At 46.7% G+C, this 11,723-nt stretch overlaps 1 protein-coding gene across 1 annotated transcript in view; it reads right to left on the reverse strand.

The window, feature by feature from the left end:
- The window catches only part of LOC132332455 (contactin-3-like), a 100,865-nt gene extending 89,643 nt beyond the window's left edge, over positions 1-11,222 (reverse strand). Inside the window, exon 1 of the mRNA XM_059856831.1 lies at positions 11,100-11,222. The gene's annotated coding sequence lies outside the window, so the exon portion shown is untranslated. The remainder of the gene's footprint in view (positions 1-11,099) is intronic.
- Positions 11,223-11,723: the final 501 nt, after the last annotated feature.

Consider the following 11,723-nt stretch of genomic DNA (forward strand, 5'->3'; position numbering starts at 1 on the left):
TAATCGTGTACTGCAGACCAAGAGAAAGTGCTTTTCCAGAAATGACCTCAAACTAAATTCATAATTCTTTAAAAACCAATAAACCCACTGAACCAGAGAGCTCAGCCCTTCTGCACTGGGCTACAGGCACACAAAGCTGCTTTCTTCCCTCTAGCAAGATCCACTAGCACCTTGATTTAAAGCACAGAGTGGAAACTGTTTATATGGTTTAACAGCAGTCCTGTGTTTTGAGCCAGCAAAGGAAGAGGCCAAAGACACCAGAGGTCCTTTAGAAACAGAGACTAGAGATGTGCTACATAAATACAACCCACCACTAAACCTGTATTTTTCTCTGCTAAAGCACAGTCCTACCTAATACTTCTTCCCAGACCTCTCAGATCTAGGGGCAGCAGCACCACTGAACTCCTTCCAGATGTTCCCAGAGAACTCCAGATCTTCTGCATTTCATTTTTCTGGAGTCACCATCATCAAGAGGAGAGATCCTCTCTGAAGAATGGATAGTTGTGTGTGTCAACACTTATATTGGATGGGTTCTCATCTTCCTCACAGGGAGAAGTGATTCTAAGCTGAAGATGGAATTTGAGGAGTCACATCTTTTTCACATGGCCTAAAAGAGGCTGCAGCTGCTAAAATATTTGGGACACCTCTGCATCCTTCACTGTACAGGAGTGAAGGTGCAAATCAGAGCCCTGAAGAACACACTGTGCCTGGCTTGAAGTGGTGCCATTAACACAAGAACAAAGGATAAACTCATCAACAAAAAAAACCTTGCACAAGAGCACTTGAAGCTGTGCCTGCAATGCATGGTTTTAACTCATAAAAAACCCAAATTTAATTGTACAAAGGAGCCTGTAGCTTTTTTTTTTTTTTTTTGACTAAGCAGACCATTAAATTCACCTGACCACAATGAATCAGAGAAGCAGGATTTTTCAAAGCCTAATATTAAAGGAGACTTTCAAGACTTCTTTCACTTTGCTATAATATTAATTGGATCTCCATATATTGGACTTCATGGAGAGGAAGAACACAACCACAGAGCTTTGCCAATTGATGATAAAGCCTTGCTGGGATTTTGCTTCTAGAAGTACCAACCCCTTTTAATCAGGAAACGTCTCAGGTACAAAAAACAAAGGGCTGGATTTTTTAGAAATCCTCCACATAATGCAAAGAGAATTCATGGAATTTATCAGAATAATGCATCCCTCAGGAGGGTTGGCAAGGAACCAGATAAATAACAAATAACAAATGTGCCCAGAACTGCCTCTGGAGAGAGGCACAGGGTGCCCAGAGCAGCTGTGGCTGCCCCTGGATCCCTGGAAGTGTCCAAGGCCAGCCTGGGACAGTGGAAGGTGTCACATGGATTGGAGTGGAATGGCCTTTAAGGTCCCTTCCAACCCAAACCATTCTGGGATTCTCTGCAAGTTCATTGTGAGTTAAACTTTACAAAAGGAAAGAGTAAATGGGTTTTCCATCGGTGCAACATTAACATTTATTTTGTGAAAGTAAGAAAACCACACCAGCTCTCTGCTGCCACCCCTGTATCTCAACCCCTTTGCACAGGTGCCATTTAACCAGTTCAAATCACTTTGCACAGGAATAAATCAATCTGAGAATGGAATGTCCATTACCATCTTTAATTAGGCTAATTGGACAAGCTGCTGAGCCTTTTGGAAAAGAAAAATGTGGATCTTTACCAATCTAGAATTAAAAGAAATTTGCATTAGAATTACAGGCACTTCACTGTCTGCAGTGCTTATTCTGGGGAATAATGCACTTCAAATTTTCCTGAAAATACAGAGGAACTGCTGATTCCTCTGTCCCTGCTGCAGGGAGCCAAGGGCTGGCAGAAGATGGCCCTTGTTACAATACTGTAAAGGGCCATCAGGACAGAAGAGACTTTTTCCTTCTGCTTGTTTTGCTAGGTTGACTGCAGGGGAAAAAAAAAAAGGTAATTTTTATGTTCAGGGTGTTGTTGCACACTCCAAATAAAAATTCCAAGCCTGTTTTTCTTAGAAATGTCACTCTGGACTATGTTCTGCTGGACAGAGAACATCCTTGGACACTAGAAGTATGTCGATGTCATTAAGGATTTATAAATTTGAGACATACAATTTTCCAGGCTGGAAACACCCACAGTGACAATGCCCATGGTTCTCAAAAAGGCAGCAGGTACCAGGTGAGGAATTAAAGGGATTCAATGACCCAGATCAGAACTGATGCCTATTCTGCATGAAGCAATCAAGAGCCCATCTCAGAAGGAGATCAGAGTGGAGAAAACTCCAGATTTAATCCCAAACCACAGCACAGTTTTCTATCAGCTTCACACATTTTCCTGTTGTGTTTTCATTCTGTATCCACAGCCACACAAAGGTCTGGGAGCTTTTTGTTCTTTCAGGATGCAGAGGCAGGAGGAGATAACAGACCAGGTTATCAGAATCTGCACCACCAGGATGTTCAGATGCTGGGGGAAGAGAGGACTGTGCTAAAACAGCTCCCCAAGAGAAGCACAAGGTGCTGGAGCTTTGCAACTTCCTTAAGCTGCTTAGCTCCAGATAAGGAGCTTATGCAACTTTCTTAACTCTGGAGAACATCCAGCAAGTGGTGGCAAACAGTGCTCAGGTTAAGTTACATTTGGGACAGACACTTCAGGAGTCATCCTGCCCTCTGACCAAGGAAAGAAGCAAAAATCCAAGTCCTCTCCCAAGAAAAACCTGACCAGGAAGAGTCATGGTTTAGTAGAGGAGATGAGTTCCGTGCTTGTTTTCCTTGATGTTTCCCTTGCGTGAGCTGGGAATGGCACAGCAAGCCCCAAACCAGCTTCTGAAGCTGAGAAGCTCCAGCTTCCCAGCTGGAGAAGTCCTTGCATGACTTGGGAAATGGCACAGAAGCTCCAAACCAGTTTCTGAGCCAGAGATGATTTCACATTTCCAGGTGGAGCCTGACTATGAAGCAGCTGCTTTGTGGTGGTATTTTTGAAAGTAGGAGAGCTTTAGAAAGGAGATTAAACTCTGCAGCCATTCCAGCCACCAAACACAACTACTGAGGGCTGTTCAGACTCTTCATCTGGAAATAAACCTGGAAATAAACCTATCAACCCACAATGGGCCTCATCAAGGGTATTTATGGGACAGGACAGGGACAAGGTCAAAGCCCTAAGGACTTACAGCAGGCTTGATTCATTTCCATCCAAGCTGGGAACTGCATGAGTAACAAACAGGAGAGAGACACTCCAGTCCTCTTTGGCAGGTGTTGAAGAAAGACTGAAGAAAGCTTGGAGAAGTGTTTCTTTCACCTCAGTGCCTTCTGGAGAGGCACCAAGTGCCAGCACCAGCACTTCCAGGGGTGTCAGTCCCCAGGCCAGGGCTCAGCAAACACCCCAGGGCTGGCAGCACTCCCCTCTGCAGCCAGGGGCTCCCAGGGCTGTGCCTCTGAAGAGGAGGGGGCATTTCCTCATCAAGGCCCAGCTTATTTCAGCTGCTTTGTAGGAGGACAGATGTGCAGAGTAACTTTCCAGTCTCCAAGTGCACCTGGTGAAGGACTGGAACTTCCTAATCTCAGGATTTTAGTGTGTGAACGACAGCTCTGTAGCAGGGAAGGACCTGCTACAGAAAAAAAAGTGCCAAGCAAAATCCACAATCTCTTATTCCAGGAGCACAGGGCATGAAACTTGACTTATCCTTCATTTACCAGTTGCAGAAGAACAGCACTGTTAGATGCAACACCTTCTGTTTGCATTTTAAGCTTATTGAGGAAAAGAGATGCTCAAAGGGACTATAAACTACAGCTTTTAAAGCACTAGAAACACTGCTCTTCACCAGGGCCACAGCAATTTTTATTTTCTTCAGCAATACAATAGCAAAAATAGTCAATGTGAGATTCAAAATCAAAGAGCTACAAAAATTATAGTGAGAAATTGAAAAACTGCAAGATCTATAACCAGATTAAGCTCCACAACTAAAAGGAAAACTACCACATGTATGCAGGCACTCCAAGAACTGCATTTGATTCTACAAACAGTTTGCCAGTTCTCTGTAAGGCTTCACTGCTTTCTCCACTATAATTTCAACAGGATTTTTAGACGAGGGGAGATGTGACAATCAATGAGAGGAACAGTGCTGTGTGAGAATGCAGCCCCTCAAAAATGGGGGGAAGAGGAAAATAACTCTGGTTTACATTACTTTAGCTCCTTCTAGGAGGAAAGCTAACTCCTGCTTAGGCAAGAGGAGAAAAGAAGTCAGTGCCCAAGAAAGGGAAAAGGTTACACAGGAGCAGCTGCTGCCCCTCTTCTTTTCTAGAAGGATAAAAACCCATTTGAGTGCATTTCCCCTGCAGGCAGGCAGGGATGGCACAGAGCTCCTGGGGGCTGTGAATGCAGCCCTGGGCTAACACAGGTCCAGCTAAACTGCAATTCAGCTCCAACACACAAAACTCAAGTTTTCAGCATCAATTTAGGCAGCCAACTTCAGCAGGATGACTTTCAGGCAGGTAAATCAAGGTAATCTCCCTTCTCTTAGGATCTTGAGTCTGAAACAACAAAACATTTTCTGTGGGGTGGAAAGCTCAGTGTGCAAACAGGTGCTTTTCATACACCACTGACACACACACACAAACATAGCAGCTCTGCAGCATCAATAAATCTTTATCCAAAGGAGGTGCACACTGCTGAAAACATGCTCTTAAATGCTCAACTGATGCACTTGAAGGACTGCCAACCATAGAAACCTGGGCACTTCTCCTGATCCTAACAGTGCAAAGGAAAGCACCTGCGTCAGGGGAGATGCTACTGGTTCCTCATCCTCTTTCTTTAGAGCATTTGTTTTAAAAAGTGAAAAAGGCTATTATTTAACTGTCCTGCTTGAGCACACAAACTTCAGAGGTAAAGAGGTGCTGGTGGTCAAGCAGTGACCTGGCAGGAACGTTCCCAATTACACCCTGATTTATAAATTACCCTGGCAGAGCACACATGCATATACAGCCTTTTCTTGTTATTGTCATTTACAAGTGACACCAAGACACTGGGCTGAGATGTTAAATTACCCAGGGTGCTGCAGAGAGCTCTCCTCCCACTCTGCTTTGCCCACACAACAAGCTGCACCCCACTCACAGCAGCAGGCACCAAAAATTTCCTATTAAACAAAGAAAAAGTCATCACAGGAATGCTGGTATTTCACTAGGGAGCTTTTGATGTGAGAACTGCACCACCCAGGACCACACCAAGGGCTATTACCTGCTCCAGCATCCCACAAAAATCAAGGATCTTCCCCCACTCTGGCAAAACCAGACCCAGTTTCCATAGGTTTACAATCCAACTCTCCTCAAGCAGCAGGACAGATGGACAGGTGGGACAGACACATCCAGGTAACTGCACTCAGCTTTAAGAAGGCAGGATAAAATCAAAATATTTTGCAATATCCAGGGGAATAAACAGTAGCTTCTGCAGCTAAATTTGCTGGTTTCCCCCTGTAAAATACTCCACAGTAATATGTCATTAGAACAGTATTTCTCATCTTGCACATTTCACCAGGAATGCTAAGAGATGCCAACTTCAACAAATGGAATGCCTTCAAATGCAGAGATGCGTGATCCTTCTGCAAATGAACTATGAAAATCTGTATGCTTGCAAGCTAAACAGAATTTATCATTTACTGATCCACCCTGGATTGGATTAGACAGGAATTGCTCCTTATGTAGTCAAGTACTGCAGTACACTGGAAATTACTGTCCTGACCTCAGCACAAGCAAAAGGGATGCTGGACATGCTTCACATTAAGCCAGACTGTGGAAAACCAGTTGATTTTCCCCACTAGTTTACTCCAATGAGAGGTTTACAGCTACAAACAGCTGTAATTTATTATATTTTACATTTCACAAAAGGCCTGAACATGTTGAGCAGTAATACTCTTCAGAATTGTCAAGGCCTATTGAAGTGAAATATGCTTCCCACATCAGGAACATGGCACTGTGATTTCAGCAGTGCTGGAAAAGCAGTAGGACTTTTTTATTTTTTTTTTCAAAGAGTCAGTCACAAAAAACAGGAATAGGGAGGAATAGGGAAATGTTAGAATAGTTAATACCAGGGTAGCTCATTACCACTTGGAATGTTGGTGGAAAAAGAAGCTGGATTTAACCATAATGTTTTAACAAAGCACAAACCACTTTTTCAAAGCTACAGTGAAATTCAAGATTACTCCCTTCTCTGTTAAAATGAACTGTACAAGTGGGTTTTTCCTCAACCATAGATCTCAAAACCAAGGGAACAGGATCTGTAGAAATGGTAGGAGATCTGTCCTCACCTGGTGCCTCTTGCAGTGCTGTCCATCACCCCTCACTCAGAACAGCTCTGGACTCCACAGCTTCCTTGATACACTACTAAGGGACTTACTAGGGTTAAAAACTGCTTTATTTAGTTTTCTTCATTTAAACCCAATGTAGAGGGACTAATCTGGAAGAGCTGAACCAGTTTAGAAATTCTGGACTCGTTCTGCAAGTAAGCTGGGCTCAGGAAAGCAGAGCCAGCTGCTCACACACCTGGTGAGGGCCTGCAGGAGCCCTGCTCCATCCTGGAATTGCAGAATATCAGGGAGCACAAGGCTCCCCAGGCCTCAGGGAGGTTGGTGGCACTGTCTTTAAGTCAGATTTCCCTTGCACAGGGATTTTTTCAGCACCTTCCTGCTCACACCTATTCACTGCCATCACAGGCAGTGCTTCCCCCTCTCACTGCAGCTCAGAAATGCATTATTTGTATTTGCCAGCAACCAAGAACTGACTGACAAAAAAAACCAACAAACCCAGACAAGTCTGGTTATCCCTGCTTTTCTGCTCCTATCACCACTCACTCCCAAGCCTTTTACAGCCCACAGCTCATTTTCTGGGAGCCCCCAGCTCTGCAGTCCAGATTTTAAGCATTTCATGATTCAGTCAAACACAGATAAAGTTCCTCCTGTGTGCAATGAGGATTAAGAGAACACTAAAATACATGTCCAGGTTTCAAATCCTGGCTCTTCCCATTAAATGGATTTCTCCAGAAGAGAACGAGCTGCAGGTGGGATTGTCCAGGGCTGAGCACAATTTTAGCAGCTCCCACTGCTGCTTCCCCCAGCTGGAAGCGCAACACCTCTGCCAGTTAATTAATTATTCTTTACTTAACAGATAAATTTTTCAAGAGAAAAATACCTGGATGTTATAATCTGGGAAAAATTCCTATGTCAGCTGTGCCAAATAAAAGTATTATTTATTTTAAATATTATTATTATACTTTATTACCCTTAAAAAGTGAAATTTTAGGGGTATAGAACTAAGTGTTGTTTAAAAATAAAGCCAATGTTGTAAACACTATGACCTGCATTTCAATTGACCAAATTTCAACGTGCAGATTTTAACTTTACACTGATAAAATACCACCTAACTCCATTATTTCACCAGCTGCCCACCACCTTCACTCAATCATGAAGACTGAGAATCTATGTGATTTTTGAACTCCTGCCACTTTCCCTCACTCTGCATTAAGTCTTTTCTTTGTATTAGACAGCACACTAAAAAGAAAACTAAATCAATATAAATAAATTTCAGTTGGCTGTAGCCAAAGCTCAAAGGTTTTTTCCCCCCTCCCCACTCTTGTTACCCCAGCAGTGCTCTCCTGGGTACACTTCTGTGTAAAAGGCCATCAGCTCTGATCTGGTTTTCATCTGTCTCAGTGGACCAGAGGCCTGTGTGCCTTTTTGAGCTCTGAATCAGGAAAGTACTTCTCAGCTCATGCACACCTGCAGCCTTTACCTAATACTTTCCTGCTCAAGGCACATTACAAGGTATCACTGATAATTATTTATTTTTTTTCCTGCAATTCATTTTCCTACACAACATCCTGCAAAATGTGGACCATCAAATCTCCACTGAAAAGTCTGGGCTACAATTCTAAACAGCTTCACTAAGTCAAAGGTGGAGATGTTGGCACAGGAAGGAACCACAGCTCTTCCAGTTTCATTTTTCTGCATTCCAGTTGTTTTTTCAATTGGCTAATCACTGACTGAACTATCCCTGGTTTGGCTGAGAGAGGGAAACTTCAGCTGCAGAGCTGCAAAACCAACCAACCAAAACTACCTGAAACAAGAATTGCTGTCACTGCAGATATATTTTAAAGACAGCAACAACAGAGCACCAAGGCAAGTCCATTTCCAGAGCCAGTCCCTGTGGCCCATTCAGTTCTGAAGAACCAAAACATTAAGTTCCTAAGCTTCTCCAAACAAAAGTTAATTTCAGACTATCCTGCCATTTAACCCATCTTGACATCAGCCATGCACAACAGGAGCTGAAGCAAGGCTTGCATCACACAGGTCCCTTGAAAAAGTCATTTCTCACCACTTGTATCTCCAGTAGTGTTCAACTTCCATGGGCGCATGCCTCCCAGGGGACTCTAATCCACTGTTCCCAGGTTTCCCAACATGAACTGGCAGGTTATGGATCTGACAGCACAACAAGACAGACCGAGCCCCAAGCTGAGCACCAAGAAGGATTAAAAATTACTTTATACATGAACAAACTTTCCATTTTCCTAGATTTTCTAGTAAACCGAGAGCAGGCTTCCAATTCTTTCTCGTGTCATTCAAAGTCAGGAGGGATGCTCACCTCCAGCCCCAGTCACTCCTCATCACTGATCACTTCCCTGTCCCTGCAGGTTTGCTGGCTCCTCAGACTCCTCACACCACTGTGAATACACCAAAAAAATCATCTTTGCAGACTGAAGTTAATCTGTGTCTTCTGGTATCAAAGTTAATCCTGATGATCACTTCCACACATGTAAAACCACTGGCTTATGTCACTTGTAAGATTCAGCCTCTTCCAGGAAGAACAGTAAAAAGATTGAATCTATTTGCAGAAACCTCCCGTTGCTGTATCACAACAACATTAAGATGTTCTTGTGGTATTGCAATGGGAAAATTCCCACAAGAACATAAACATAAACAACATCAAAGACAGCAAAGCTAGCTCAGAAAAAACAAACAAGCAAAACCACCGCCCCTGCACAAGTGGTTGGAAGCATTTGTGGGTGGAAGCTTCAGAAGCATTATAGAAAAGTGACAAGAAAATATGGCACTGCTCCTTAGCTACAGTGACGTGATCTTCGGGAATTTAAAGAACAAGTTGTTTAGGCAGGTCCATATTTCACATCCAGCTCAAGGGTTTGCAGGCTGTGCAGCCAGCTGGGTGCACGCTCAGATTTCTGGACAAGACCCCAACATAGGTGACCAACACTGCAGCTGAGTGAGTGACAGAGCCACAAGAGTCACCACCAGAGCTTCCCACCACCCCACAGCAGCTCCAACACCCCAAATCCAGTGGTTTAACTTCCTTAACACAGAAAAAACCAAGCTGCAGACCAGCTAGACAGCCCCTACCTGTTCTGTCCACTGAGGTGACATCCACAGAACCCACCCTGGAAAAACCCAAAGCCACTGGCAGCTCGCAGATCCTGTGCTCCCAGCAGCACCTCCCACTGCTTTATTCCAGAAAACAGCACAGTTCCAGCAGCGCTTCCATCCATCCCCTGCTGGGCAAGGGAGTAAAAGACAGAAGTAGAAGGAGCAGGGATCTTTGGGAGCCCTGGGAAGAGCCAGTGTAGCAGGACAGAGCTCACAGCACCTTGAGCTGCAGCCCCAGCACCACGTCAGCAGCGTTTTGGTAAGAGTTAAGCACCTTCACCAATCATTCCCTCTAATGCTTTCACAAATGCACTTGCCAGATTACTGTGGGAAGTCTCTTGCATGATAAACAACTTTCTGGAACAATTCCACACGGGTAGTAACACACTTTCAGCGCTTACAAGTTCAGTATTTCCATTCCTGATTTTAGTATTTCGTTCATAACTTCCCATATACATTTCAAAAATACATCACTGAACAAGCCTGGCATGCAGCTTAAGCTGGAGCTCAAGTTTCTCTAGCAAAATACGGCAGTCGATACTTTGGAGAGTTTCTTGTTCTTCATAACGTCTTGGTTTTGATTACTGCACTCAAGAGAAATACTGACACTCTTCCCCCCCGTGTAAAACACAGCAAAAACTGAGTATTGATTCTGTGCGTGTGTCAGTAGCACCAATAAGATAAACCTAACCAACCAGTTCCCACCTAAGGCTATCCCTGGATCATTCCCCATCAGGAACAGGCTGATCTCCCTCCGACGTATCCAACAAAATGGTGCTTGGATTTGGGGTAACCACAGCCAGGCACCACGCCGAACTGACAACAAGGTGTCACACCACGGTGCTGGGGACACCAGCAGCTCGCACCCAGCCAGGTATGAACCATGAAGTTACAAGGGAAGGCAGATGAGCGGTTCGAGGAGCAGCAGAGCCGGCGAGCGCTGCAGGGGCTGCGGCGGAGCGGAGGCGGCGGCTGTGCCGAGCCACGGCTCAAACTTGGGGCCGGCTCGGTCTGCTCTGCCCGGCTGACGGCAAAGTTCCGCCGTGGCCACGACTCGGTCAAACCCGAACGGCCGCGAGGGACGTGCAGAAAGAGCGAAATTCTCATTCGGGAGGCAAAGGAAAAAGCTTTTCAACGAGCCTTCACTGGCGCGGCGCGGGGGCTGTTTCAGACCAACACCGCCACCAGAGCTGGGGGCGAGCTCCCGTACGCGCCTTCTCGCATTCGAGACAATTAGCACTTGATTAAAAGCAAAGCCAGAGCCTCCCACATTTAGAACTTGAGCAACTCCACACTCAGAACAATTTTACAGGGGAAAAAGCCCAAACCCCGTGCAAACGCGCAGACCGCCGGCAGTCGCACGCTCCGGCGCCGCCGAACCCGGAGCGCATCCCCAGCCTGGCGGAGCCCTGGTCCCCGGGACAGACGGACTGGGGGGGACACCAGCTCCCTGCAGGTGGGCGAGGAGCCTCGCAAATGCCACCAGCCAGGGTCACGCAGGCGAGCAGCGGCACGTACCGACAGCCCGAGCCTGGCGCTGCATCCCCCGAGCCCGGCAGGGACGCGCCCGGAGCGGTGTCCGTGTCCCCGGTGCCGCTCCCCCCGCTCCATCCCCCCGAGGGCTGCGGGGGGCTCTGCGCTCCCCTCAGCCGCTGCCCAACTTTGTTCCCCGAAGTTGCCCACCTGCAGCCGAGCCGTTCCGGCCGCCGCAGCGCTGTCCTTCCCCGCGAAGCCAGCGCCGTAATCCTGCGGCTCCCGCGGCTCCCGGCGCCTCTTCTGGAGCGGCGCTGGCCGCGCTCCCGGCGGCGGGGCGGGCCCGGCGCGATCTCCCGCCCACCGCTCCTCACCGCTCCTCACCGCCCCGGGGCCGTACAGCCCAGCCCGGTCCAGCCCAGCACGGCACAGCCCTGCCCAGCACGGCCCGGCCCGGCCCAGCCCCCCCGGACACAGTCGGGCCCGCCGGCGCCGGGGATGCTCCGCTGGCGGCGGCCGCGGTTCCCCCGGGAGCCCCGCTGGACCCACCCGCTCAGGAGCGATGCGCTGCCGGGGAAAGTTGAGGCGTTATGGCTTAAATGAAAACTGCATCTCGTTTCTGGGCTGGAAGCCCAGGGAAAGAGTCAGGTTCACGTAGGTCGCTGGGCAGGAGCCGGATGGAGGTTTTATTGGATCTGGCTCCGGCTGATCGCAGCATTAGAGCTGTGCGCTGTAATTACGGCTGAGCAGAATTCGTTTAAGTTCGCTTCTCTTTTTTTTTTTTTTTTTTTTTTTCTTAGCAGGTAGTATTGAAATTTCCTGAAACCTGTATTT

Source organism: Haemorhous mexicanus, chromosome 11 (assembly GCF_027477595.1).
Source record: "Haemorhous mexicanus isolate bHaeMex1 chromosome 11, bHaeMex1.pri, whole genome shotgun sequence".
NCBI lineage: Eukaryota > Metazoa > Chordata > Aves > Passeriformes > Fringillidae > Haemorhous > Haemorhous mexicanus.